The 27,023-nt window shown below is 41.1% G+C and overlaps 1 long non-coding RNA gene across 1 annotated transcript in view; it reads left to right on the forward strand.

Moving 5' to 3' along the window:
• The first annotated feature begins 930 nt into the window (after nucleotides 1–930).
• Nucleotides 931–27,023, forward strand: part of LOC139012402 (uncharacterized) — a 68,700-nt gene continuing 42,607 nt past the window's right edge. The window contains exon 1 of the long non-coding RNA XR_011471858.1: nucleotides 931–990. This is a non-coding gene — a long non-coding RNA (uncharacterized lncRNA). The remainder of the gene's footprint in view (nucleotides 991–27,023) is intronic.

Genomic DNA, 27,023 nt, shown 5'->3' on the forward strand with positions numbered 1-27,023 from the left:
CCCCACTGGCTTGATATTTGCACACTATAAAGCTTCCAGCAGAATCTTAAGAAAATGTTTCACTATCTTTTGTACTTCTGGGGTACTTCTGCTGGCTCCCCTTGGAGAGTAGTAGTTAAAGCCATGAATGTCTATGAGATATCCTGGTGAGGTGAATGGAGAGCCAGCAGAGAGAGACTTGACAGAATCCTGATAAATGGCAAACTCTTTATCAGGCAAAATATCTATTTCTTTAGGGGTTTTATCTGGGGATTTTTCTTGATCCTTCATTTGAGAGATATTCTTTGTCTTCTCATTTTTGTTTGACTCTGTTTGTTTATACGAAGTCGACAAAACAGTTTTGGAAAGGAGGCCTGCTGTAGAAGTGGGCTTTGTGTAGATGGTGTGTGCTGGGTGGTTTGGGCAGGTAGGAGCCAAGCACCTGGTGAGAAGGTGCCTGAAGCATCTGGGGCACTGGCGCACGGGCCTACCCAGCGGTAGTGACTACAAGTGGGAGCCAGGTGTCTGTCCTAATGCCCTGTTGATCCTGCTCCCTTTGTCCAGGGCTGAGAGGGGCTTGGGCGGTGTGTCTGAGGACTCACCGCAGAGACCTTGCAGGCAGGCTAGCGCACCTAAAAGGAGCTCCTCCTGCCTGGGGATGGGGTGTGTGTGTGTGTGTAAACCATGGCGCCCACCAGCTCCTCTGACCCTGGAGAATGCCCACAGATCCCAGGGAGTCCTCGTGTCTCTCCAGTCTTCTCCATGTAGTCTCGTTTGTTGCATAGAAAGTGGTCCCATATAGAGCTGCCCTGTGCTGCTCTAAGTGCCAGCTGGTTGGGCAGCAGTGGAGCCGCGCATGCGCTCCAGGTGCCTGGCACACTGCCTGCTGGGAGGAGCGCGCTCTGCAGGGAGGCCGGTGGGTGTGCTAATGCCCTGCCCTTCCGCTTGCTCTCTTGTCTGGAGGCCGAAGGCTCCAAGCAATGTCCTGTGTAGCTGTGAAGGCCCCTGCAGGTAGGCCAATGTTGCCCCCCAATAGAGCCCTGCAGGCCTAGCAAAGTGTGGAATGTAACAAGGCTCCTAGGCCTGGAGCATGCCCGCAGCTCCCAGAGGGCCCCTCGGTTCCCTCTCTTCTCTGTTCCGTCTCCTTCTCTTGTTTGTCAGAAGTGGTTCACTCAGCGCTCAGCTGTTTTGCAGAGGTAATCATTACCTACATGAGCAGGTATTTGGACCTCCCGGAGTGATGTTTTCAAAGGGTGAGAACGCTTCACTCTCCTGTGTAAAATACTTAAGAGCTTCCCCACTTTCTCTTGGGAAAAAGACAGTTTATAACATTACCTACCAGGCTCCATTTGGGGTAGCCACAGCTAAGATTCAAACTCATCCCAAGCTCTCATCCTTTTCAGCACAGGCCTCATCCTGTCCTCTCACCACAAGGCCTTTGCACCTGCTAATCTCTTACCCTCTGTTTTTCACCCACATAACACCTTCACTATCCTTCATTTTCAGATTGCTGCTCAGTCTTCACTATTTATGGACATGCTTCTGAAATTTGCAATCAAATCACCTCCTTTTATACACTCTCAAGGCACTGTGCCCTAACACCTCTCTTCTTCATAACATTTATTTTAGGAATTCCTGATTAACGGCAGTCTCCACCACAAGATTGCAGGCTCCACAGGTCTGGGACCATATTTGTTTTCACCATTGTGTCCCCAGCTGTCAGAACAGCTCTTGGCACACAGGAGACATTCAGCAACTATTTGTGGATTGAATGAACAGCTATAATCAGTCCTCTAGGACTGTTGTTCTTTTTTGGATGGCATGCATGAAATTAAAGCAAATCTCCTAAACCTGAGGAGGCAGCATTGCCAATGTGTGTCGGGGCTTTGTGTGTACCTGTGAGCAACAGCACTTGTGGCTTCTACTTGTCCACAGGCAGTTGGTGATAAATAGTGCTAACTATCAGCCAAATTTTAAAGCTTGTTGTGCCCTTTCTGTGTCCTTTAACTGCCTCTGTTTCTGTCCCCTTTTGCTCCCTGCTCTCAAACTCTTTTCCTTCTTTTAAAACAGGAAAACACCTGACACCAGATATTTACACTTATTTTCATCACGAGTCTCCACCTTCTGTGCCGTCTTCTCACCTAGGAACTGATCCTTGACCTTCTCACCTAAGGTCTTCTCATTTTTAGTATCTGTCTTCTTCAGTTAGAACGGATATGGGTCTGAGAGTGGTCATTTCACATTTCTTTGGCTCCATTTTTCTAAGCTTTGCTCTAGTAGGGAACGGGGGATCTTGCTGGTCTAGAGCTGCTGGAAACACATCCTCAGGGCATGTGGAGGGTGAGAAGAACCGGTCCTGTTTTCACTGACTTCAACTAGGATTCAGCCTAGCGAAGCTGTTGGGAAAGGTTTGTGCAGGATTTTTTTTCTGCACAAGAACACTTGGACAAGTAGGTGGAGGTGACTGAAATCTAGTGCGTTGCCTGCTTGCCAAGCCACTTAGGGTGGCATGCATCCTCCCAAAGAAGGGATGTCCTTTTCTAATTTGTACAAAATCACCCTGAGAGACAGAAGCAATGCTGTAGACGCTGTCCTATTCTCCCTTGGGGCTTCCAGCAATGCCCTCTCATCTAGCCTTGTCCTCTCTGCCTTTCTCAAACTCCTCTTGATTCTTTCCCTCTGCTTCCCTTCTGTCCTCCTCTCATAACTCAAATTCATATTTTATATTGTCTACTAATTTTGACATTTATTTATATTTCTTAACATAAACGTGCCTTTAATTTTTTAAAGTTATACATACACAAGTTGAAAAGTCAAATGGTTCTACAAGGCTTCTTAGGAGAAATAGCAGGCCTTTCCTTGTTACACTTGACCATTTTCTGCTCCTCATTCAAACATATGCAACACATATGTACTGAGCATCTTTTATGTGCCACAAACTTCTCTAGGTGCTAGGGATACGTTAGTGCATAAAATAGACAAAAATTCCTGCCTTCATGGGACTTCTATTCGAGTAGGGAGGCACAGACAAAAAACAATACATATAATAAACAAGTAAGTTAGGTGGTATGTGCAACTGTTGTAGGAACTGTGGTGGAAAAACAGGTCAAGGGGAGGGAAATCAGAGCACGGGGAGGAGGTTCAGGTAGAATTCTAAGACAAGCCTCACTGAAAAAAACCTGAGGGAGTGAGAGTTTATCTGTGCAGATATCTGGGTAAAGTGTGCTCTAGGCAGGCCAGACAGCCCAGAACAAGGAAGCAGGCAGCGATGCCTGCTGTATACAAGGTAACTTTAGCAGCCACTGTGCCTGGAACAGAACCAGCAAAAGGTAGAGGAGGAGATGAGAACAGGTAGGTAAGGAAGGAGTAAATCGTGTAGAGCTTGCAAATAAGGACAACTTATAATTCTTAGAGTAGGTTTTTTTATTATTTAGCATATAATGTAAAAATAGTATTGTTAATTTTAATTTTAAAGTTTTAAGTGATTATTTCCTTACTTCCCATTTTAGATGACAAGGTTTAACTTGTTTTACCCACCTATGCCCACCATCAGCATAAATTTCACCCCCTCCTCTTTTCCCAATGTAGTTATAATTTTATTTAGATCTACATCAATGATTCCATTATTATAATCATGTAAATGCTATTCACAGTTGATTTGTATAGTATACTTTCCCTTTATCATTTGATTTTTATGTGGCGCCTAGACCTTGAAGGTAACCAAGATCCTTTCAGGAGGTCCACAAAGTAAAAAGTGGGGTGATATTTACACATTAAAGCAACAGTGACAAAACTTCTGGTGAATTTTAGTGCAAAGTAGGTAGCTCAGTTGGTTAGAATGTCATCCCAATACACCAAGGTTGCGGGTGTGGGCACATGCAAGAATCAACCAATGGATGCTTAAGTAAGTGGAACAACGAATCACTGTCTCTCTCAAATCAATAAATTTAAAAAAGTTGTTGGTATGTGCAGATATCTGGGTAAAATGTGCTCCAGGCAGGTCAGACAGCCCCGAACAAGGAAGCAGGCAGCGATGCCTGCTGTATACAAGTTGTTGTTTTTTTAATTACAAGAAAAAAAAAAAAGCAGAGCCACCAAAATTTATTAAAAGTCATTGTGTTATTCCTCACTGCAAGGCATTCTCAGTAAAACAAACAAACAAAAAAACAGAAGCAAAACAGCACAAGGGTAGGTTCATATAAAATGGCATTAATGAATCAGTTAATAAAACAATTGCAAAATGTTTTAAATCTCAGCTTGTGAGTAGGTGTCCTTTAGTATTGTGTATGATGAATAAGTACACATAAAGTACTGCCTACTGAAGTATGTAGCTGTCTCCAGAAAACCCACTTTGCAATTGAGTTCCCAACTGAAGGAGCTACTTGTTTTGTGGAGCAACATCTTAACTTGGAAGAACACAATAGAAATAAGCACTCCTTGAGTATTTGGGAGACATGTTCTTGAAACTGAACAAAGTGAACCTGCCACTTTAAGAAAACCAACTGACAATATTTGTTGTCAGTGATAAAATGTGAGTTTCTAATGAAAATTCAAATTTTGGAAGACTTGAGTCTGCCACCATGAGCTTTATAGTGTCCCAACACTTCTGATGAGATTGGTGGTGTATAAATGAATGTGATTCTTTGCTATTTTATAAATGAAATGTTTTAACATTTGGAAGATTTGAAGAACTCAACCAATATTTTCCAAATAATCCAAGTAAGATATTACAAAATTGCACAGAGTATAGGTTCATTAAAGTACAAGATAGAACAATGGACTTTAATGTAAGAGAATATGACGTTTATTGATATGGTTTCAGATTTGACATTGCAACTAACTTTTAAGGTACTCTTAACGCTGAGTTTTAGTATAGTATCAAAAAGGGATATATAGAATTACCTATAAAGATTATTGAAAGACTTCTCCCTTTTCCATTAACATATGTGTAGAATCTGATTTTCTTCATATACTTCAGCCAAAACAACATACCACAAAACATTGAATGCAGACGCAAGTATGAGAATCAAGCTCTCTTCCAATCAGCCAGGCATTCAAGAGATCTGCAAAATATGTAGAACAATGCTATTTTTCTCACTAAATCTTATTTGGTTTTTGAAAATGGATTATTTTTTTTGCTAAAATATGTTATTTACATTAACAGGTTAGATTTATTATTGTTATTTTAAATGAAATATGATTTAAAATTAGCATTTTAAATTTCTAAATTTCTAGTATCCAGATTTCAAGTATTTTAATAAAGAAAAGATTTTGGGGGCAATCAGTAATTTTTAAGAATGTATAGATGTTTTGAGCACAAGAAAAATTGGAGAACCACTGTTGTGTAGGACACCCGGGAAAGACTGGCCCCTCTTCACTGTCCTGTAGCACTCTCCCTCCACACTCTGAGAACTGTGCAGAACACATCTGCTCTCTTTTGATGATGTACATAGGAAGGTGTCCTTTAAGATCCTTTAGGCATAGGCAGAACTTTTTGATTATTAAAAAAACCTGAAAACGATTTGTGGCTATGGACTGGTGAATAATGACATAAGTCCATGCCCCTCTTGGCAACCAAAGCCACAAGTGTTCTATATGGCTTCGTAGACATCAGACACCCCAAACATAGGCATGTGTTGGCTATGCAGTTAAAGCAAAGCAGGAGTTTGAACCAATTTGCAAGAAACATTTTTTTTAAATCATCCTTTAATGTTTTCTTAAATATCTTCCCTGCTGAAATACATGATAATTCAGAAGCAATTTTATCAGCATGTTTTCCTTGTTGTGTTTTTTCAAAATGTGAATGATGATAAGGGGAGGAGGGGTATGTGCTATGGACAGTTTTGCTCTAAAGTAAGTTTTGAAGCTAGCATTTTGAGCTTTAAGTAAAATGTTTATGTTGTTTTTGAAATATATGTGCGGCCACACGATCATAACATTGTGCTGAAACCATCTCTAGAAAGCTCTAACTTCTATTAATTTCGAGTGTAGAGCATAGTGATTATCCATTTATATAAATTATGAAGTGAGCCCCCATTAACTCTAATACCCACATAACACCATACATTGTTATTACACTGTTATCGACTATATTCCCTCTGCTGTATTTATATCCCATGACTTTTGTAATTAGCAATTTCCCTTCTTAATCCCTTCACCTTTTCACTCAGCCCCCTGACCCTTCTCCCATCTGGCAACCATCAGTTTGTTCTCTATGAGTTTTGTCTCTGTTTTGTTTATTTATACATTTTGTTTTGTACATTCCACATATTAGTCAAATCATATGGTATTTGTCTTTCTCTGTCTAACTTATTTCACTTAGCATAATACCCTTTAGGCCCATCCATATGATCCCAAATGGTAAGATTTCATTCTTTATTATGGCAAGGTAATATTCCATTGTATATACTAGTATGAACCACCTTTTCTTTATCTAATCATCTGTTGATGGACACTTAAGTCGCTGCCACATCTTGGCTATAATAAATAATGCTGCATTGAACACAGGGGTACATATACCGTTTCAAATTAGTGTTTTGGATTTCTTCAGATAAATATCCAGAAGTGGGATAGCTGAGTCATATGATAGTTCTTTTTAAAATTTTTTTGAGGAACCTCTATACTGTTTTCCATAGTGACTACACAAATTTGCAGTCTTACCAGCATTGCACAGGGGTTCCCTTTTGTCCACATCCTCATAAATACTTGTTAATTGTTGACTGGCTAGTGTGGGTCAGTGGTGGAGCATTGGAATTCACAGTTGGGTTCCCAGTTAGGGCACATTCTTGGGTTGCAGGTTCTATCCCCACTAGGGGGACAGGAGGAAGCAGACCAATGATTCTCTCTCATCATTGATGTTTCTCTCTCTCCCTCTCCCTTCCTCCATCTGAAATCAATAAAAAATGTATTAAAAAGAAAACTTGTTGATTTATTGATGACTAGTGGTCAGTTGCACGAAGATTTACGCAATAGGACTTCCTTCCCCTGGCTGCCAGCACCGGTTTTCCACAGGCACCTGGGACCCAGGCCCCCAGCCCCTCCTTGAGCGGAGCCCAGGGCGGGGCTGGAGGCCTACGTGGCCTCCGGTGACCCAGGCCCCCAGCCTCTCCTGGGGTGGAGCCCAGGGCCGGCAGGAAGCTTGGCTTCCTCCATCGCTGGGAGCAACCCAAGCCTCCTGCTCACTCCAGCTCCGTGACCGCCACCATCTTCAGTCGTCTTTAGTTTTCGCTCTGCGCCTGTGTATGCAAATTAACCGCCATCTTTGTTGGGCTAATTTGCATAGTCACTCTGATTGGCTGGTGGGTGTAGCTGAGTGGCAGTGACAGAGTGATGGTTAATTTGCATGTTTCTCTTTTATTATATAGGACGAAATTCGTGCACTGGGGTGGGTGAGAGAGGGGGCCCCTCAGTCTGGCCTTCACCCTCTCCAATCTGAGACCCCTCAGGGAATGTCCAACTATCTGTTTTTGCCCACAATTTTAACAGATAACAGCTCCATTGTTGTTCCTTTCTTATGCTTAAAACCATTGGAATTAGTAGGTATTCAGAGTGTGTATACATTTTGGGGGGACACCCTGTATATCTCTAGTCAGCGGTGAAAGAAACCAACAGCAGATTTGGAACCCCCAGACAGGGAACCTTGCTCATTCCCCACATGTCTCCCCACTTCACTTTCCACCTTCGTGGGCAGCAGGAGAATCAACATTTTCTCTCATTAATTCGGAAAAGCACGTCCTGTCACCCGTTGCCCGGCAGGAGTGCTCTAGGCCCCAAGCAAGTAAGGCTCAGTCAGGGCAGCCTTCACTCATGGGTGCTGGCACCCAAAGTGCACATTCCTCCTCTACAGTCGCCCCCACTATCCCACTGTTTCACTGAGAGGACAGAATTCCTCTCTGCCTCTGGGCTCTTGATCTTGAACACTGACCGAAGGCACCTCAGAGAGGGCCGCCCAAGCCCACCAGGTGTGTCTGTCTGCACCTGCTCCCACCTCAGCACCTGCATTAACCCCCCAGAGGTGATCTCGTAGCTGCACTGGCCTCCGTGGGAACAGGGCATCACCACTCCGCCCTCTCACTGTCATCTCACAGGCGCCCACTCTCAGCACCCAGAACACCCAGACACTCTCCAAAGGACGTGAGCTCATCAGAGGGGATGTGTGCACATCCTGTGGGGGTGTTAGGCATGCTGGGTTGATGGAAGTGCGGTGGAGAGGCGGGGGGAACTTGTGCACGCCTTGGTTTGCAACTGTTGCAGGCGCGGGAGGGTGACAGTGTGCTGGGGGATGTTCGCATGCCAGGGGGGTATGTGCACACCGGAGGCCTCTGGCTTTGCAGATCCGCAAACCCCGTGGTGCGGCCAGGAGGACGTCAGTCTGGCCCGCCATGGTGGCTGTCCCTGCGATCCTGCACCTTCTGGGCCAGGAGGCGAATCTTGAGCAGTCACCCCTGGGCGCTGATGGCTGCCTCCCCACCATGAAGGGTCATGGATCTGAGTCCCAGGACCGTGCACAGCCTCAAGCGTTGCCCCCCGCCTGGCAGGGTCACAGATCCATGTCTTGGTCCCGTGGACAGCCTCAAGCACTGACCCCCACCCGGCAGGGTCACAGATCTGGGTCCCGGACTGCAGACAGCCTCCCGCGGTGCCCCCCGCCTGGCAGGGTCACAGATCCAGGTCCTGGGACCACAGACAGCCTCAAGCACTGCCGCCCCACTCGCGAGGACATGGATCCAGGTCCCAGACTGTGGACAGCCTCAAGCACTGCCCCCCGCCCGGCAGGGTCACAGATCCGGGCCCCAGACCGCAGACAACCTTGCCTGCTGCCGCCTGCCTTCAGTATGCAAATTAGCCGCCATCTTGTTGCTTCAGGGTGGGGGTCCCCACTGGGGTGCCTGGCCAGTCTGGTTGAGGGGCTGAGGGCTGTTTTCAGGCTGGCGGGCGACTGAAGCTCCAAACCTCTCCTTTTTTTCTTTTTTCTTTTTATTCTGGCATTTATTTACCTTTTATGCCTGTCACTGGAGCTGAGAGCCGGCTTTCTCGGCTGCTGAAAGCAGGTTTCTGGCCTTTGTTTACCTTCTGTATTCGAAACAATGTTGCAGTCTTGCTGGCTGAAGCCTGGCTGACTAAAGCGGGTTTCTGGGGTTTTGTTTAGCTTCTATATTTGTTACAGTGTTTCAAACTGCAAGCTCAGAGGCCGGCAGCGCAGGTGGGGAAGCTTGGCTTCCTCCTTCACTGAAGCAAGGAAGCCTCCCTGTTCGCTTCAAGCTGCCTGGCTGCCGGCCGCCATCTTGGCTGGCAGTTAATTTGCATATCTCACTGATTAGCCAATGGGAAGGGTAGCGGCTGTACGGCTAATTACCATGTTTCTCTTTTATTAGATAGGATTATATAGGATAACCATTCTGACTATCAGATGTGAGGTGATATATCAATGTGGCTTTGATTAGCATTTCTCATGTTTAGTGAAATTGAGTATCTTTATGTTCTCTTTAGAGAAATGTCTATTCAGGTCCTCTGTCCATATTTAAATCAGAATGTTTCTTATGGTGTTAAATTGTATGAAATCAATATATATGTTAGCTATTAATCCATTTTTAGATGTATCATTGACCAATATCTTCTTCCATTTAGTGGGTTGTTTTTCATTTTGTTGATGGTTTCCTTTGCTGTACAAAAACTTTTTAATTTGATATAGCCTAATTTGTTAAATTTTTTGTTGTTGTTTCCTTGCCAGAGGAGACATATCCTCCTCTCCCCGCCCCCCCCCCCCCCAAAAGAAAAGATTAATAAGAATAGTTTCAAAGACATTACTGCTTATGTTTTGTTCTCGGATTTTCATGGTTTAGGGCAGCATTTGCCAACTGGTGGTCCATGAGGTCCGAAAGGTTGGTGACTGCTAGTTTGGGGGTCTTACTTTTAAGTCTTTGATTAATTTTGAGCTTATTCTTATATATAGTGTAAGAAGGTGGTCTAGTTTCTTTTTTTGTATGTATTTATCCAATTTTTCCATCACCATTTATTAAATAGACTGTAGTTACTCCATTGTATACTCTTGCTTCCTTTGTAATATAGTAATTGACCATAGAGGGCTATCTATTCTTTTCCATTGATTTGTGTGTCTATTTTTATGTCAGTACCTTGCTGTTTTGATTACTAGAACTGTGTATTATAGTTTGATATCTGGTAGAGTGATAGCTCCAACTTTGTAGGTCTTTCTCATGATTGCTGTGGCTATTCAGGGTCTTCAGTGGTTCCATAAAAAAATTAGGATTATTTGTTCTAGTTTTGTGAAAATGCCATTTGTATTTTGATAGAGATTGCATTGAATCTATAGATTGCTTTCGATATATAGACATTTTAATAATATTAATTCTGCCTATCCATGAGCATTGTATATGCTTCCATTTATTTATATCTTCTTTAATTTCTTTCTTCAATGTTTTATAATTTCTTAAGTATAGATCTTTTACCTCCTTGTCTAAATTTATTCCTATGTATTTTATTTTTTGATGCATTATAAATGGGGTTGTTTTCTTAATTTCTATCTCTGATAGTTTGTTTTGGTATCTAAAAATGCAGTCAATTTTTAAATAATAATTTTGTATCTTGCTACTGTACTGAATTAATTTATCAGTTTTAATAATTTTTGGTGGAATGTTTAGGTTTCTCTCTGTATAGAATCATGTCATCTGCAAATAATGACAGTTTTACTTCTTCCTTTCCAATTTGGATGCCTATTATTTTTATTTTTTGTTTAATTCTAATACTATGTTGACTAAAAGTAGTGGAAGTGGACTTCCTTGTCTTGTTCCTGTTCTTACGGAGAACCCTTTAGCTATTCAACATTGAGTGTGATGTTAACTATGAGTTTTATTATTTGAGATATGTTCCCTCTATTCCCATTTTGATGAGTGTTTTTGTCATAAATGGATGCTGGATTTTGTTAAATGCCTTTTCTGCATCTGTTGATATGCTCATATGATTTTCATCCTTCATTTATGTGGTATATCATAGTAATTGATTTGCAGATATCGAGCCAGCTTTGCTTACCTGGAATAAATTCCACTTGGTCATAGTATATGATATTTTTAATGTATTGCTGAATTAAGTTTGCTAATATTTTGTTGAGAATGTTTGCATCTATGCTCATTAGGAATATTGGCCTCTAGTTTTATTTTTTTTCTAATGCCATTGATTTTGGAATCAGGGAAGTACTGGCCTCATAAAATGAGCTTGGGAGCCTTTCCTCCTCTTGAATTTTTTTGAATAGTTTGAGAACGATAGATGTTAATTCTTTTAATGTTTGGTAAAATTCACCTGTAAAGCCATCCAGTCTGGTATTCCTCTGATGCGAATAATGTGCTTCATGTTGACTCAGAGGTCCCTTAAGCTATCCTCAGGTGATCAGGGAAACTGAGCCACTGGGCCCCACAGGACACCTACTACATAAGACCACTCTGTCAAGACTAAAAGATATAGCAGATCTAACTAATACATAGAAACAAACACAGGGAGGCAGCCAAAATGAGGAGAAAAAACATGTCTCAAATTAAAGAACAGATCAAAGCTCCAGAAAAACAACTAAATGAAATGGAGGCAAGCATTCTGCCAGATACAGAGCTCAAAACCATGGTTATAAGAATGCTCAATGAATTTAGGGGAATAATAGATAAATTTAGTGAAAACTTACACAAAGAGAGAGAAAAAGCAAAAAGAACCACTGTGACATAAAGAATATATTAGATGTAATCAACATCAGATTACATGAAGCAGAGGATTATATCAGCAACTTGGGAAACAAGGTAGCAGAAAACACCCAAGCAGAACAGCAAAAAGAAAAAAGAATCAACATCATCTTGTTGACCATTGGGCATGGGGAAATACTGTAACCATGAAATCTGAGTGGAGGCCAAATCTTCCCCAAACAGCGTAGGCAGTTAGATAAATGGAAGACAGGTCTTATGACCTTTATTGTGAGAAAACACTCTGAATCTTTTCTGTCTTGTGAACTATCAGGATCCACGTTTTACCTTTTATTTCATTTCTCTATATTTGGCATCTAGTAAAATATTTACATAAACCATTAAAACAATATTAACAGTTATGTTATGTTCACTAATCATAAACAGTTGGGCTATATAGAGAAACCTAAAGAACAAGTGTAACTATTATCTTTTAAAATAAAGAGCTAATATGCAAATAGTCATCATGCCCTCATGCCGTCATGGCTCAGACACTCAACATTGAGGAGAGAGGAATGGGGACCAGCCAGGCTGTGGCCCGGGAGAGGGAGAAGCCACCCACCCTGTGGTCCTGGGCACCAGTGGCTGTGCCTGTGCCTGCAGCCTGGGACAGACACAAGCCACACGCCCAGCAGTCCCGGGCACCAGTGGCTGCACCTGCGGCCTGGGACAGGGACAAGCTGCCCACCCCGTGGTCCTGGGCGCCAGTGCCTGTGGCCTGGGAGAGGGACAAGCCACCTACCCCACAGTCCTGGGCACCTGTGGCTGTGGCTCAGGCGAAGCTGGCCCACGTCCTAGGTGCCTGTGCCCGGCCAGAAGGAGGGAAGTCTGGGTCCAGGGTGCGGGGCGAGGCAGAGGTGGTTAGGGGCGATCAGGCCAGTAGGGGAGCAGTTAGGGGCGATCAGGCAGGCAGGCAGAGTTGATTAGGGGTGATCAGGCTGTTAGGGGAGCAGTTAGGGGTGATCAGGCAGGCTGGCAGAGTTGGTTAGGGGCGATCAGGAAGGCAGGCGAGCGGTTAGGAGCCAGTGGTCCAGGATTTCAAGAGGCAGTTGGATATCTCCCGAGGGGTCCCGGATTGAAGAGGGTACAGGCCAGGCTGAGGGGCCCCCTTCCTGTGCACAAATTTCGTGCACCAGGCCTCTAGTGTCTAATATAATTAGCAGACAGGTAAAGACAAAATAGATTCTGAATTCAATATCAATCTATAGGTTTGTTGGCCTTGTCAATGTCTTGGGATAGCTGTCCACCTCTGATTTTAGCAGCTTCTCATCCTAGAAAAGTTTTTGATGTCTGCAGATGGGTAGATATCTATTTGCAGTTAGGTGCCTGATAAGGCCCCTTTCAATGAGATTGGCCAGTGTCTTTTATTTAATGTCTTTTCCAATAAACAAAATCTCTAGGTGGAAGTCAAATGATCTTTAAAATTTTTGTCTCCTTGGAACTGGCTGTGAAAAGAAGCAGTTACCAACTTGTCATTCTCTTGAAGTGACTCTATCAAACCTTGGCAATAGTGTAAGATGTCTTGTTTACTGTCAGCTCATAAATTCCTTCATCTAAGTCCAGCTAAAATGCACTGTGATGCATGAAGGATTGCAAAAACTGAAAGGGATGGGGGGAGGTGGGGCATGGAATAAGAGGAACCAAGTGGCTATCTTTGGTTTCCCATAGCCCAAACTATTCGTTTAATTTACAGCCATTGTTTACTCATACAATTTATCCTAGAACTTTTCATGACTTACTTTATGATGCTTTCTATGCAATTTCAGTCTTTTGTGGTGTTCCAGGAGCCTTTCTGAAATACCCCACAGCTATTCCTACGTGTGACCCTTAAAATCTCAATGTCTAATGAAAACTAAGAAGTAATCGATTAGCATTATTTAGTTTGGACATTTTATAGCCTCTAGAAACATTTTTCTTAGACATAAAAGTCAATTATTAACATGGACTTATTTTTGTAAAACCCAGGTAAAATAAAGACGTTTCTGTTTTATTTACACCAAAACTTTAAATTGATTTTATTTTACTAACTATTAATCTTAGATCACGTGAACTTGAAAAGCATTTGAGTTAGTTTCTATATTTCTAAGAAATTTAGAATACCTAATCCTTACAAGCACTTTCCTTTAATTTTAATAATATCATTCAAAATATTTTACATTTATATCATACATATATAGACATACACTAGCAGACACAAACAGAACAGTTGGATCCAAATTTTGTTTTGGAAGCATTTTACAATTTATATCTGCCTTGACAAGTTGAGTTCTAAATGACCTTTCCCCCCTTTTAAAATAAGGATAACAATATTTAATACCTCAAAGAACTGGGTTGACACTTAAATGACATCATAGCTTGATCCATTGTCTAAGTACTTTATCTCTCTTTGTAAAATCCTTTTACATAGTTTCATTTTTTTAAAATTCTGAGACAGTCTCTAATAATTTTGTTTCCATACATTCTGCCTGATTTTATAGCCAGCTTTTCTAACTGTGCATGCAAAAATTAATTTAGAAGTATCAAAGGATCCTCGTCTTGGCCATCTTAGTTATTAATGGGAGGCTGACTCTGGGAGGCCTTTTTGACCTGGGAGGCACAATTTCCCATATTAATTTTGAGAACTGTAGAGTCTGAACAAACTTCTAGGGAAAACCAGCCTTTAAATTCATATCTCTAGATGAGCCAGTGTGGGACTGCTTTATACCCTGGAGGAAATTTTTCCTCAGGCAACCCCACAAAGGTTCTTCGTCACCTAATACAAGAGCTTACAGATGCCACCAGAATCATGATTCTTTTTGAGGCCAAAGGGAAAAAAAAAAAAGGCCCAGGCCCCTCTCTTCGTCCTCTTTCTTGGGATGAATCCATTCCACGATAATCCTGACTTCCTCCCCAGGGCTCCCACCAGTTATTCCCAGACTGGCTGAGTTACTGCACGGGACACCAAATGGCACCATGTCTGCCACTGTAGTTTCAGGGACTTGAAACGACTATCATCATCCCACTGGCTATTCAAGTTAGGGAAACAAGTGTCCTTCCTCTTTTGAAGCTAAAGAGAGTTGAGTCTCTCATTTGACCAGCAAAGATTTTGTTTAGACTCTCGGTAAGCAATCTAATTATAAAACCAAAATAAAGTAGCAACCCATTTTTTTCCTTTGCCTGGGTTATCTCAACCCTGATCTACCTTGAGGATTTTCTAAGAACAGTGCAAATAAAGTCATGACCCAATACTTAAAACAAGGAGTCTCAGGATTCCAATAGAAACTCACACATGTTCACCCGATATGAAGTGGGAAGTTGGTGAAACACAATGGGCTCTTGCTGTGTCTTGCGCTGGGTCTGGATCTGCAGGGTGGTCCTGGGTGTGCTTCAGAATTTTGCCAGCCATGCCAGTAGATGTTGATATAAGAAATGTTCAGCCCTCTAGAAAATTTTTTTATAAGAATTTATTTGATCCAAACTGCATATTGCAGGGAGCAAGATGCAAGTACTCTAGAGAATAACAGTTTTGCAGTTTCTTTTATGCATTTGAAATTAAAGAGGGAAAAATACATGGAGATCGAAGAAAGCAGATTGGATTGAATTACAGAATTGTTATGAACAAGGTTATAAATTCCCTTGAGGGTGGTTACAGTTTATTTCAAAGGTGAGTTAACCTAGATGCACAGACACAATGGACAGGACAAAGATACACCTTAAAAAGTTAAATGCCTGAGGCATGACCACCCACCACCCTATGAGGTTGCTTTCCAGAGAACCCCTTTTGTCTGTCTACAGGTGGGATGGGGTTTCAGGGAATTACCTAGGTAGGGCAAGCGCTGCTAGCCAGGTTAATAGAGACTCTGATCGGGCGCCCACTGTCTGAGTTGGGGGAGGGCTCAACAAAGGAACAGTAGTGCCTGAGAGCACTTTTGCTTTGGAGAGAGCTGCTCTTCCAGCCCTCGCCATGAAGCTAGACAATTTAGTCCTCCTCATACGTCCCTGGTCTTTTTGAGTTGCTGTCCCATCACTGGACCTTTGAGAAAGTGGTTGTGAGTGAGTCTGTGCTTGGTTTATAGCAGCCCTCTGTCTCACCCAGATGGAATCCCCACTGCTTTTCACATTATGGGGACTCTTCTCCCAGGCACTGGTGCTCTGGGCTGGGGAATCCAGTGTTAGACTGGGACCCCTTGCTCCTCAGGGGAACCTCCATAACCCAGTTATCCTTCCCAATTCTTAACTGCCACACACGGTGTGGGACTAGCCCATTTCGGATCACTGTCCCTCTTACCAGTTTTGACCTGTCTTCTTTATATCCTTAGTTATAAAAGTTCTGTTCAGCTAGTTTTCAGGTATTTCTCAAGGGTGGTTATTCTTTAATTTACTTGTAATTTTGATGTGGTTGTGGGACAAGCAAAACGTTTCCCTACTCTACTATCTTGACTCAAAGTCTCCCAATGGGGGATGAATTTAAAGATTCCTGGCAGCACACTATCCACATGCCCACGTAGTTGCCTGATTATTGTAATTAGTCTTTCATTTGTTCACATAAGTGAGTCATTACTTCACTCCACACAAATAGATCTAGGGTCTCCGTTGCCTAGAGAACAGTATTCAAATTTCTCACTTAAACACTTGGGTTGCTCCACAATTGCAACCTGGCTCTTCTATCTTCATTTTCCCTTTTTAATCCCATCTGTCTTAATAACTTAAATAATTTAAATGCCTGTCTTCTTTGTACACTTAAAACATAATTTAGGGTAAAAATATCTATTATTTGAAAGTCTTTTGAAATATTCTGGGAAGGTCTAGATTACAGGAAAAGTGGTATTATTTTTAAATTGAAGGAGAACTATTGAGGCTATTTCAATAATTTTAATGTGGTGAGATAATATTTTTAAAGGTCATCACGAGAGAGACCAAGATGGCAGCATAGGTAAACACCGGAGACTGCTGCCGCAAACAACCATTTCAAAAATACAACTAAAAGACGGAACGGACATCACCCAGAACCACAGGAAGGCTGGCTGAGGAGAGACTCTTCAACTAAAAGGAAAGACAACGCATACCAAGGCTCAGAGGAGGCGCAGTGTGGAAAATTTAAAGGTGCGAAGGTGCGCCCACAAAGTGGGCTGGTGGCTGAGGGCGCGGTTGTTGTTTTCAATCAGGAGGGAGTCTCAGACTCTAAGCTCCAGATCCGGGCAAGTCTCTAGGGACTCAGACTCAGACGGGAGAAGCGGGATTATCCTGCATCAGTTGGAACCTGAGGGCAGCTTTCTCTCCGAGGTTTGCAGCGGTTGCCTGGGTTCTGAGAAGCAGAGCCTCTGGGAACAGGACTGAGAGCAGCCATAACTGCTCCCTCTGCCCGCCCCGTTGATCCTGCCCCACCGAAGCCCTGCACAGCGCCATTTGCCAGATCGCCTCAGGCAAAGGCTAGATTAGCACCTCCCCAGAGGACAGAAGTTTTTCACACAGCGGATTCTCACAGCCAGTCAGCCTGGTGGTCAAATCCCTCAGTATTAACTAAAAAAATCAAGGCTTAACTAGAAAAAGACTGCGCACAAAGACCACAAGGGGGTGCACCAAGAAGGCATAAAAAATGCGGAGACAAAAAAACATGACAGAAATGGAGGATATGGAGCTAAAAAACGCAATTTTGAGGGCTTGCAATAAACTTGAGAAGAGTCTCATGAAAACTAATGAGACCCTCGATGCTACGATAAAGAAACTAGAAATTAAGCATACACAGACTGAAATAAAGAATATTATACCCAATAGCAGACCAGAGGAGCACAAGAATCAAGTCAAAGATTTGAAATGCGAAGAAGCAAAAAACACCCAACCAGAAAAGCAAAATGAAAAAAGAATCCGAAAATACGAAGATAGTGTAAGGAGCCTCTGGGACAGCTTCAAGCGCACTAATGTCAGAATTATTGGGGTGCCAGAAGATGAGAGACAGCAAGATATTGAAAACCTATTTGAAAAAATAATGGCAGAAAACTTCCCCCACCTGGTGAAAGAAATGGACTTACAGGTCCAAGAAGCACAGAGAACCCCAAACAAAAGGAATCCAAAGAGGACCACACCAAGACACATCATAATTAAAATGCCAAGAGCAAAAGACAAAGAGAGAATCTTAAAAGCAGCAAGAGAAAGAGACTCAATTACCTGCAAGGGAATACCCATACGACTGTCAGCTGATTTTTCAACAGAAACTTTGCAGGCCAGAAGGGAATGGCAAGAAATATTCAAAGTACTGAATACCAAGAACCTACAACCAAGATTACTTTATCCAGGAAAGCTATCATTCAGAATTGAAGGTCAGATAAAGAGCTTCACAGATAAGGAAAAGCTAAAGGAGTTCATCACCACTAAACCAGTATTATATGAAATGCTGAAAGGTATCCTTTAAGAAGAGGAAGAAGAAAAAGGTAAAGATACAAATTGTGAACAGCAAACATGCATCTATCAACAAGTGAATCTAAGAGTCAAGTGAATAAATAATCTGATGTACAGAATGAACTGGTGATTACAATGAATCAGGGACATAGAAAGGGAATGGACTGACTATTCTTGGGGGGGAAAGGGGAATGGGAGATGCGGGAAGAGACTGGACAAAAATCGTGCACCTATGGATGAGGACAGTGGGTGGGGAGTGAGGGCGGAGGGTGGGGCGGGAACTGGGAGAAGGGGAGTTATGGGGGAAAAAAGAGGAACAAATGTAATCTGAACAATAAAGATTTAATTTAAAAAAAAAAAAGGTCATCACTAGCTCTCACTGTGGGACAGTAAGTACTGAAGGGAATCTCTGCATTACTTTAACAGATCAAGGGTCAATAAGCCTACCTACAAATGTACTTTCAAATAAAAATAGGCAATCTTTTCTTTTTGTACAATGTTCTTTTTTTCCTAAGAAACAAGAGATCCTTGAGTTTCTTATAGAAATAATAGATCAACACTGGGGTCAACAAAACAGGGATGACTGCCACATAGTTTGCAAATATTCTCTTGTGTGGGGTTAGTCACTGCACTGGAGAAGTTCTTCTAGAATGTTCCCAAACTTGGTATGGAAGGCAAGGTGAATGTCAGGAAAGGCACGAAGATTGCTGCTATGACCCTGCTGAACCTGAGATCTGCAGAGGAGAAGAAAGCAGGGCTCAACTCGCCAGGAGATGACTTTAGGGTTTTTTTTTTTAAAAAAATACTTAACTGAATATTTATCATTTCATATTAGATAATTGATTTGAGAACCAGATTCTGCTTGGAATCAAAGGAAGGAAAGGCCTTTTATAGGTAAGGCAGAATATACATAACCAAGGTTTATATATATACCTCCCAAGGTTTTGTGCTCCCTGTTACCAACCAATATTAGCAATCCACAGCTTTATTTCATTTGAAATTCTTCTCATTGACATCCCAAAGTATCCTTTTCATATTATTGATTACATCAGAAAATGAGTCTGCTAGATGATAATCTACGTCCTAGTCAGAAAAGAAAAATATTTCTGTATTCTAGAAAAAGGAGGAAATCATTGCTGCCAGTGGGTATTTATACTGGGCCAGGTCAATCTTAACCTGTATTTTAATATCCTCTTACTTTCCCTGGAGAAAGAAAGCATTTTGATATGACATCACCTATCAGATTACATACCAGGTTATGTTATCAGAGCAGTAGTGGACTACAAGCTGTTTCCTGTAATATGATGGTATGCCATGATGGTCATAATGGAAGCATTCATGGTTTCACTTTCATTAAAAACAAAAATTTACTATAAGAAAAAAATATGCCCCAAACTTTCAAAGGCTTTGTCAAATAGTAAAATGAAATATGCACCATGAACTTTTTCCTTCAGAACAGAAGCATGAAACACTTTTATGTCACTCAAAAACCATAGGCTGGTAATGAGATGGCTTTTGATGGAGAATATTTGTTAGAGAAACATCTGCCATGGGCCCTTTCAGTGAAATACATTTCCCCATTATGATCATTATATATTTTCCTAATATGACTAATACGGTGTTTATAAATTTTCTGGGTCAAAGTCCTTCATCAGAATCATAGACTCTTGAAGGTATGGTAGAGCTCAAGACATCTTAAGATTCAACACACTCAGGTAGTACAGTTACTATTAGTGCCACTTTGCTCTCCCACTTTCTATCCTATATAATAAAAGCCCAGCAACCATAACAGCTTAACCAGAACGACCGCTCGACCAGTCGCTATGAGGTGCATAGACCACCTCTCGTCCCCACCCCCCCCACCCCCCCCCACCCCCGGCCTCCCGGCTCTGGTTTCCAGATGGCGAATGGGGAACCTGGGGAACCAGGGTGGGTGGTGGCGGTGGGGCGGGACTGGGAACTGGCAGGGGGCTGAAGATGGCCCTGATCGCAGGCTAGGCCTAGGGACACTACCCATGCAAGATTTCCTGTGCTGGGCCTCTAGTATATCTATAAAAGAATTACCATGAACAAATGTCCTCTTCTATTTTTCCTATTTCTCCTCTGCCACATGTTTTCTTACCCAACAGGTTGTTTTCATCTCCTATGCATAGGTAATAAGAACTGTTGTTCCTTTGGGTCACTGGAAATAGAGTGGGTTTTTAAAATCATTAAATTTATTTGGATAACATGGTAATAACATAAATTTTAGGTGAACTACTTTATAACATGACATCCGTATACTCTGTTATGTGCTTACCACCCAAAGTCTAGTATCCTTTCATCACCATGTATTTGACCCCCTTTTCTCTCTTCGTCCTCCCCCTATTGCCCTTTCCCTCTGCTGACCACTATACTGTTGTCTGTTTCTATAGTTTGATTTTTTTTGTTCATTTCTTACTTTTATATCTCTCATATGAGTGAGGTCATGTAGTTCTTGTTCTTTTCCGTCAGACTTATTTCATGTCACATAATCTCAAGATCCATCCATGTTGTTACAAATGGCAATATTTTATCTTTTTTATGGCTCATTAGATTCTGTTGTATATATGGACCACATCTTTATCCAGTCATCTGTCGAATAACACTTACGTTGTTGTGGCTATTGTAAATTTGTTGTAATAAGCATAGGGGTACATATATCTCTATGAGTGGTTTCTTTGTGTCATAATTAGTATATAGTTGAGGCTAAATAAAAAACTGAAGGTAAAGTCTTATTCTTAATCTTGATCAGTACTTTAGCAAAATATAAAAATGGACTTCAAGCAGATTAAAACCACATTAGTTTCTCTAGATACAATATTTTTATGGTACCATAAATATGTTTCCCCATTGATTTTATACCATTTACCACAGAACCAAATTTCCCTAGACATGTAGGTGAAAATTTGTACTGGAAAAGAAATTAAGAAGCTGTGTTCATTGTTTATAGCAACAACTGGCACACAGCTGGATAACCACTGGAAATTAGTCTTTACAAAGAATTCTATCGCTAAATATCCCTGTCAGTATCTCAGCATCTCATCTGCAGCTCCAGCATCTGTCTACTTTTCTTCCCCTTCCAATGTCTTCCATGCCTTGCCATTCACTACACAATGCTTCCTGGTCTTTCTTTATGCACTGTGTTTTCACCAACGACTGGATGCTTTGTAGTCCCCATGAGCATTACATGCTTTTGGCTAGCAAAGAAGCACAAATTTGTGTGTGTGCCCAAATTGCTTTCTACATATGCCTTTTATGTTTCTCTCAATTTAGCTGTCAGTGCTCATTCTCATACTCTCCCCCTCTTTGTTTTCTCTCCCCCTTCTCATCCACCAGCCCCTAAAAATAATGATCATGTTTTTAATCTGTATGTTGCTGAAAAGCACTGATGATCTTGCGGGGTGGTAAATTGATATTCATTCTCTAATTTATATTTTTGAAGCCTTCTTTTCCATTTGACTTTTTATAAAATTTTTAATAGCAGAAAAACCTTTGATATGTAGAAATTTGAAATTCTTGGGCTTGTCTATGTCTAACTGGAAACTTAGGAGGAAGGGAGTAATTTCTACATAACCATTATTTCTGCATATGTGACTATGAGCAAGAAGTAGAAAGGTTTGCTCCATCTCCTTACCTTCGGTATAGCAACTATTTCTAGGGCAGCCCTTGCTTGATCCAGAGAGTATAGGACCATATACAAATTTGCAGGAATATTATGTACAACTAGAAAGACACCTATGAATGCCTACTTGGATATTATTCAGCTTTTCTTGGATGCATAAGGGAAGCAAGATTATTTCTCTTAATGAAAATTTTCAGAGATTTTTCTCTTTGAGTGTCAGATGAATTCTGAAAAAAAAATCTAGCATGTTAGAACTATAATATTGGAAGTTAATTATACCAATTAAAATAGGGTCAGGAAGGTCTCTGCACAGCTGCGGTGAAGCGAAGCATTTGAAATTGTGGACAAGGGCTAGCATCCTGCTATATAAACACATGGTTGTCATAATGTTGATGTCAACAGAAAGATGTGCAACCTCAGCTCTGAGATGTCCCAGAAGACATGTCGGGTAAACACTCAGGCAGAGGGTCTCTGCTTGGGTTCCTGAGAAATCTGTATGCAATATGGTTATTAGCAATTTCTTGGCTACTCCCCAATAGTACTTATAGAATTGCCTTTTAAAAAATATACAAAAGAATTCTAGGTTATGATGCTCTTTTATTATCTTCATAAAAATGATTTAAAAAAATCAAAGACCACAACCCTTCTTACATTCAAGTATTTTTAAGAGCCTAATAAAGTGGAGTTTTTTGGTCATATAAATGGTCTGGCGGTGCTCAATCAAAGAAACTATGCTGATGCCAAATGCCTGGTCTTCGTTCAGGAGGTCCCAGATTGTATTCTATGAAGTGCTTTAATTCTCTGCCAAACTTGGCAAGGATACAGTTATTTTTGGCTTCTTCTGTGCTTTTCTGTAGCAAGAGAAAAGCACTTGGCCCACATGAGGGTCATGCTCCATCCCAAATATGGTTCCAACTAAGCCAACTAGCCCCAGTACAGCTTCATATGCATCCCCATGTTTCCTCAAACAGTGCTTAGCAAACAAGCTTCCCATGCAAATAAAGACAACACATGTTGGCAAAATTGGAAGGCCATGATTAGAGAGCTTCAATTCAACATATGATGTGTGGCATTGCTTTATATTCCCATCTCTCCATGAAGAAAAAAATATCACCTGTCTGATGAATGACCAAATGTGAAATTGGGCAAATAAAGTGCTTTATTCAAAATCTCCTATTAAATGTACCATTTGACATGGCTTATCTATCTGGAAATTGGGTCTGAGGAACTCTGGGAGTAAAACGGGAATAGTTTCCTAAAAGCTGGCTATTCTCCAAGATCCTAAAATCAGAATAAGGAAGAGTCCTCAGCACAATGGTCTGATTTATTTGCTCAGAATGATCTATGGAAACACGCCTCCTTTTAGGAAAGTGCAGCAGCTTAGTCTGCCTGCTGTGGTGGTGAAATGGCTGGACTCTGAGGAAGGGGGAGGTCATGCCATGAATTTGCTCCATTCTTTATTCTGCCTTTCAGATCCTGGGGTCACTGGGAAGGTTAGGTAGCAAGAGAAGGGCCTGCCAGTTGCTTCCAGTGCTTGATTCCCTCTGCTTCCATGAAAGGGAAGATCAGCAAGTAGCAGCCACGTGAAAGCCCTGAGCCATCCCCATTCACCATACCCTAAGGATCAGACATGAGAAGCACTGGGTGTGTACGTCACAGTACTTATCAAAGGCGTCAGATGATCAGAGTTCATATAGAAATATATGTGAGGCCATACCATTTAGTTTGGTTACCAACTCAAATGACAACTATGCATTAAAATCAGTATAAAATATAAAACTTTATCTGTAAATTTACTTGGCAAACTTGATATAATTATTATTAATCTTGGCCAGGCCAATGCTGAAGAAATGTATTGACATAGTTTTTTTTTTAAGATCAACGTGCTACTTCTTCCAAAATTAGAACAATTACTTGCTAGACATTTTGTCCAAAGTGCACAGTAGTTTCCTACATAAAAAAATTACAAGTCTGGTCTTCTCAGGGCAATATTTAACTGAATGCTAGTGAGCGCTGAAGACACAACTAATCTTTCTTTGATTATTGTTGTGTTCTTTCTCACTTCTGTGGGAATTCTGTGAGGAAAAAAAAGTAAGACTGTCTACAGTTTTTTAATTTACCTTTACAATTTCCTGGCTAATGATGCTGTTTATTGTCTACTAGGAGCCCTGCGCATGAGTCCCTGCACGAGGAGCTCACTGCCACTTGCCTCAACTGGCCACCCACCCATTGCCACTGGTAGCTCTCTGCAGCTCATTAGCTCGCTGCCCTGCCCTCCTGTTGCTCTCCACCACTTATAGATTGGTCATGACAATGCAGCGTAATGGCTAATTAGCATATTCCTCTCTTTTTATATAGGATGTCTTACTTTTACCTTGAGGGTCACAGTTTGTGGCAGTGATCCCTCCAAGAGACACACCAAGCTGTGTCCTAGCTCCTCTTTACCTTACTGACTTGGCACCATTTCTTAATGAATTGGATGTGTTTCCCTCCCTCCTCCCCAGCATATAGAACAGAAATAAAAGCAATCTCCCCTATCACCCCCCAAAAATGACTTTATAATCATAAAGTCATATGGCCATAAGAGATATCTCATTCTTTGACATGATCATTATCTGCAAGCATGACTTTAAATGCATAATTTCAGAGCCCTAATTACAATTTTTAGTAAATATCTAATTGACTAATTAATACTAATGTCACCAGTTTATCCTGAAGGTTCACTGGCAAATTAAATCACTTAAAAGTTAGATGTTCTGTGAATGTTGAATTGTAAAAGAATACTTGAATGAAAGCAGAATTAACCTGATGGTAATATTCTCTAAGCAAAAGTTATCATTTTGATGTTCTATGACAGTGATGGCGAACCTATGACATGCGTGTCAGAGGTGACACGCGAACTCATTTTTTTGGTTGATTTTTCTTTGTTAAATGGCATTTAAATATATAAAATAAATATCAAAAATATAAATCTTTGTTTTACTGTGGTTGAAAATATCAAAAAATTTCTATATGTGACACGGCACCAGAGTTAAGTTAGGGTTTTCCAAAATGCTGACACGCCGAGCTCAAAAGGTTCGCTATCACTGTTATGATGTAGAACTTTGGGATCACAGTCTCTCACGTTCCCCCAGGTTGACCCAAACCCAAATTTATGTCCTGAGGAAGTTCTTGGTGGCTTTTCTCAGCACTCTTCTGTTGGAGGGCTTGTGGTCTTCTGGATACCCATGTTTCTCTGCTGGATTCTGCAGATCTGCCCTTAATCATCCCAAATACTCACTAGTGAGTTTAACCTTTAACTTTTTGCTGTCCCAAACTCTTCAGTTTTCAGCAGAATAATTTGGAACTTAGACTGTGGGACAAAGCTATGAGGCTGAATCCTGGCTGTGCCATTTACTGCCTTGTGTAATATCAAAGTTACGGACGTCAGTTTATTTGTAAAATGAAAATAATAATAGAACTTGCCTTATAGATTTATTTTGAGGATTAAATGAATATGTATACATAAAGTTTCATAAGCACTCAGAAACACCTTAAAATTATTACCAAAACATCTGTTTTGAAAAATCATATGCATGGATGATTTCTTGAAGTAGAATGGATGTTTCTCTCTCTCTCTCTCTCTCTCTCTCTCTCTCTCTCTCTCTCTCTCTCTCTCAGCCATATCATGGGAAAGCTTTGTGCTTATAGTACAGTGTTTTGACTCTGTGAAAAAATGTTTTTGGTGATTGTACTTGGGTGTCAAGTATTTACGTGTAATAATCAGGATTCTACAAATAAACAGAACCAATGGGCATGTGCATGCGTGTGTGTGTGGAGAGAGAGAGAGAGAGAGAGAGAGAGAGAGAGAGAGAGAGATTTTAAGGAATTGAGGAGTTGATTCACAGGATTGTGGGGCCAGGCACTGGAGACCCGTGGAAGTTGATGCTGCAGCTCCAGTCTGAAGGCAGTCTGGAGGAAGAGTTTTCTCTTTGGGAACCTCAATCTTTTTCTCCTAATGCCTTCAACTGATTTTAGGAGGCCCATATACACCATGGAAGGTAATCTGCTGTACTCAGTCTTACTGATTTAGATGTTAATCTCACCTGAAAGGCCTTCACAATGACATCTAGACTGGCATTTGACCAAGTATCTATATACTGTGGTCTAGTTGAGAAGGAAATTAACCATCACATTACCCTCCAAGATAGGACATAATGATTATCTCTGTAAAGCTCAGGAAATTAATAAGGACGCTGTTGATAAAGAAGTCACTACGTAATGCATTATGATGATTTATTAGAAGCACTTCTCAATCTTTTGCTTCTACAGAGGAAATACTGGTTTTTATCTGCAGGACACTCTGAACTGCATAATTAATTGCAGTTTCTGTATTTGCATTGGTTGCTAGGAAGCTCAGAGCCATCACTTGGTGCAGCTCCAGAGGAGTCTAGGATCTTCAGGTATATATTTGAGGTGCTAAGTTAGCTTCTGTGTCACCTTTATTATCCTTCCTCAAACTATGTGTGTATATATTAGTGCCTTTACAAGTGTTCCCATAGCATACTCTTTTTTCATTTCTACATAAATCCATCAGATTGTATTATTTGTTTGTTGGTTTGTATGTCTGCTGGGACACTAAGTCTCTTGAAAATAGGGACCATGTTTTGTTTACTGTTAAATCACCATCTCCTAATAGTATCTTGACTGCAACTGGTTCTAAATATTTGTTGAATAAATATATTAATGTATACATTTTTATAAATCACTTCAAGTTCACTTCTGAATAAAGAACAACCTAGTGACTACAAAAAATTATCTTCTAGTCCATACATAAAATACTCTATGAATTAAAGGAATGCAATTCTAGGTTGAGAGAGAAAAAGAATAGGAACGAAATGCTGACCTTCATTTCTAATCTTTCTGAGTTCCCTTTTTTGTTGTTGTTGAACATTGGTCATTAAAAGTGAGTTTAGTGGTTTTGGTGAGGAGGAAGGTATATTCAGACACTCCTCAAGAGGCTCTTAGGCTTTTTACATGGGTGGTTGCTACCAGAAGAATCATTTCCACAATTAATTATTTATCTTTATATAAAGGTAAGAAATGCTGGATGTTTCTGGCTGGGTGTTTTGAGGTGACTGTATTGAAGTAGATTAAGCTCATAGATGAGTCTTACCAATTTAGCTGGTTTTTAGGTGCCAATATCTTAGTTTACTTGTGACCAAGAAAGCCTTTATATTCCCCTCAGCTTGACTATACTTGAAACAGGCTGCTTCTTGACTCTAGGCCCCTGACCTCTCTTAGAACAT

The sequence above is a fragment of the Myotis yumanensis genome, unplaced genomic scaffold (assembly GCF_028538775.1).
Source record: "Myotis yumanensis isolate MYYU_CA2020_CCGP unplaced genomic scaffold, mMyoYum1.0.hap1 SCAF_6, whole genome shotgun sequence".
NCBI classification, from domain to species: Eukaryota; Metazoa; Chordata; class Mammalia; order Chiroptera; family Vespertilionidae; genus Myotis; species Myotis yumanensis.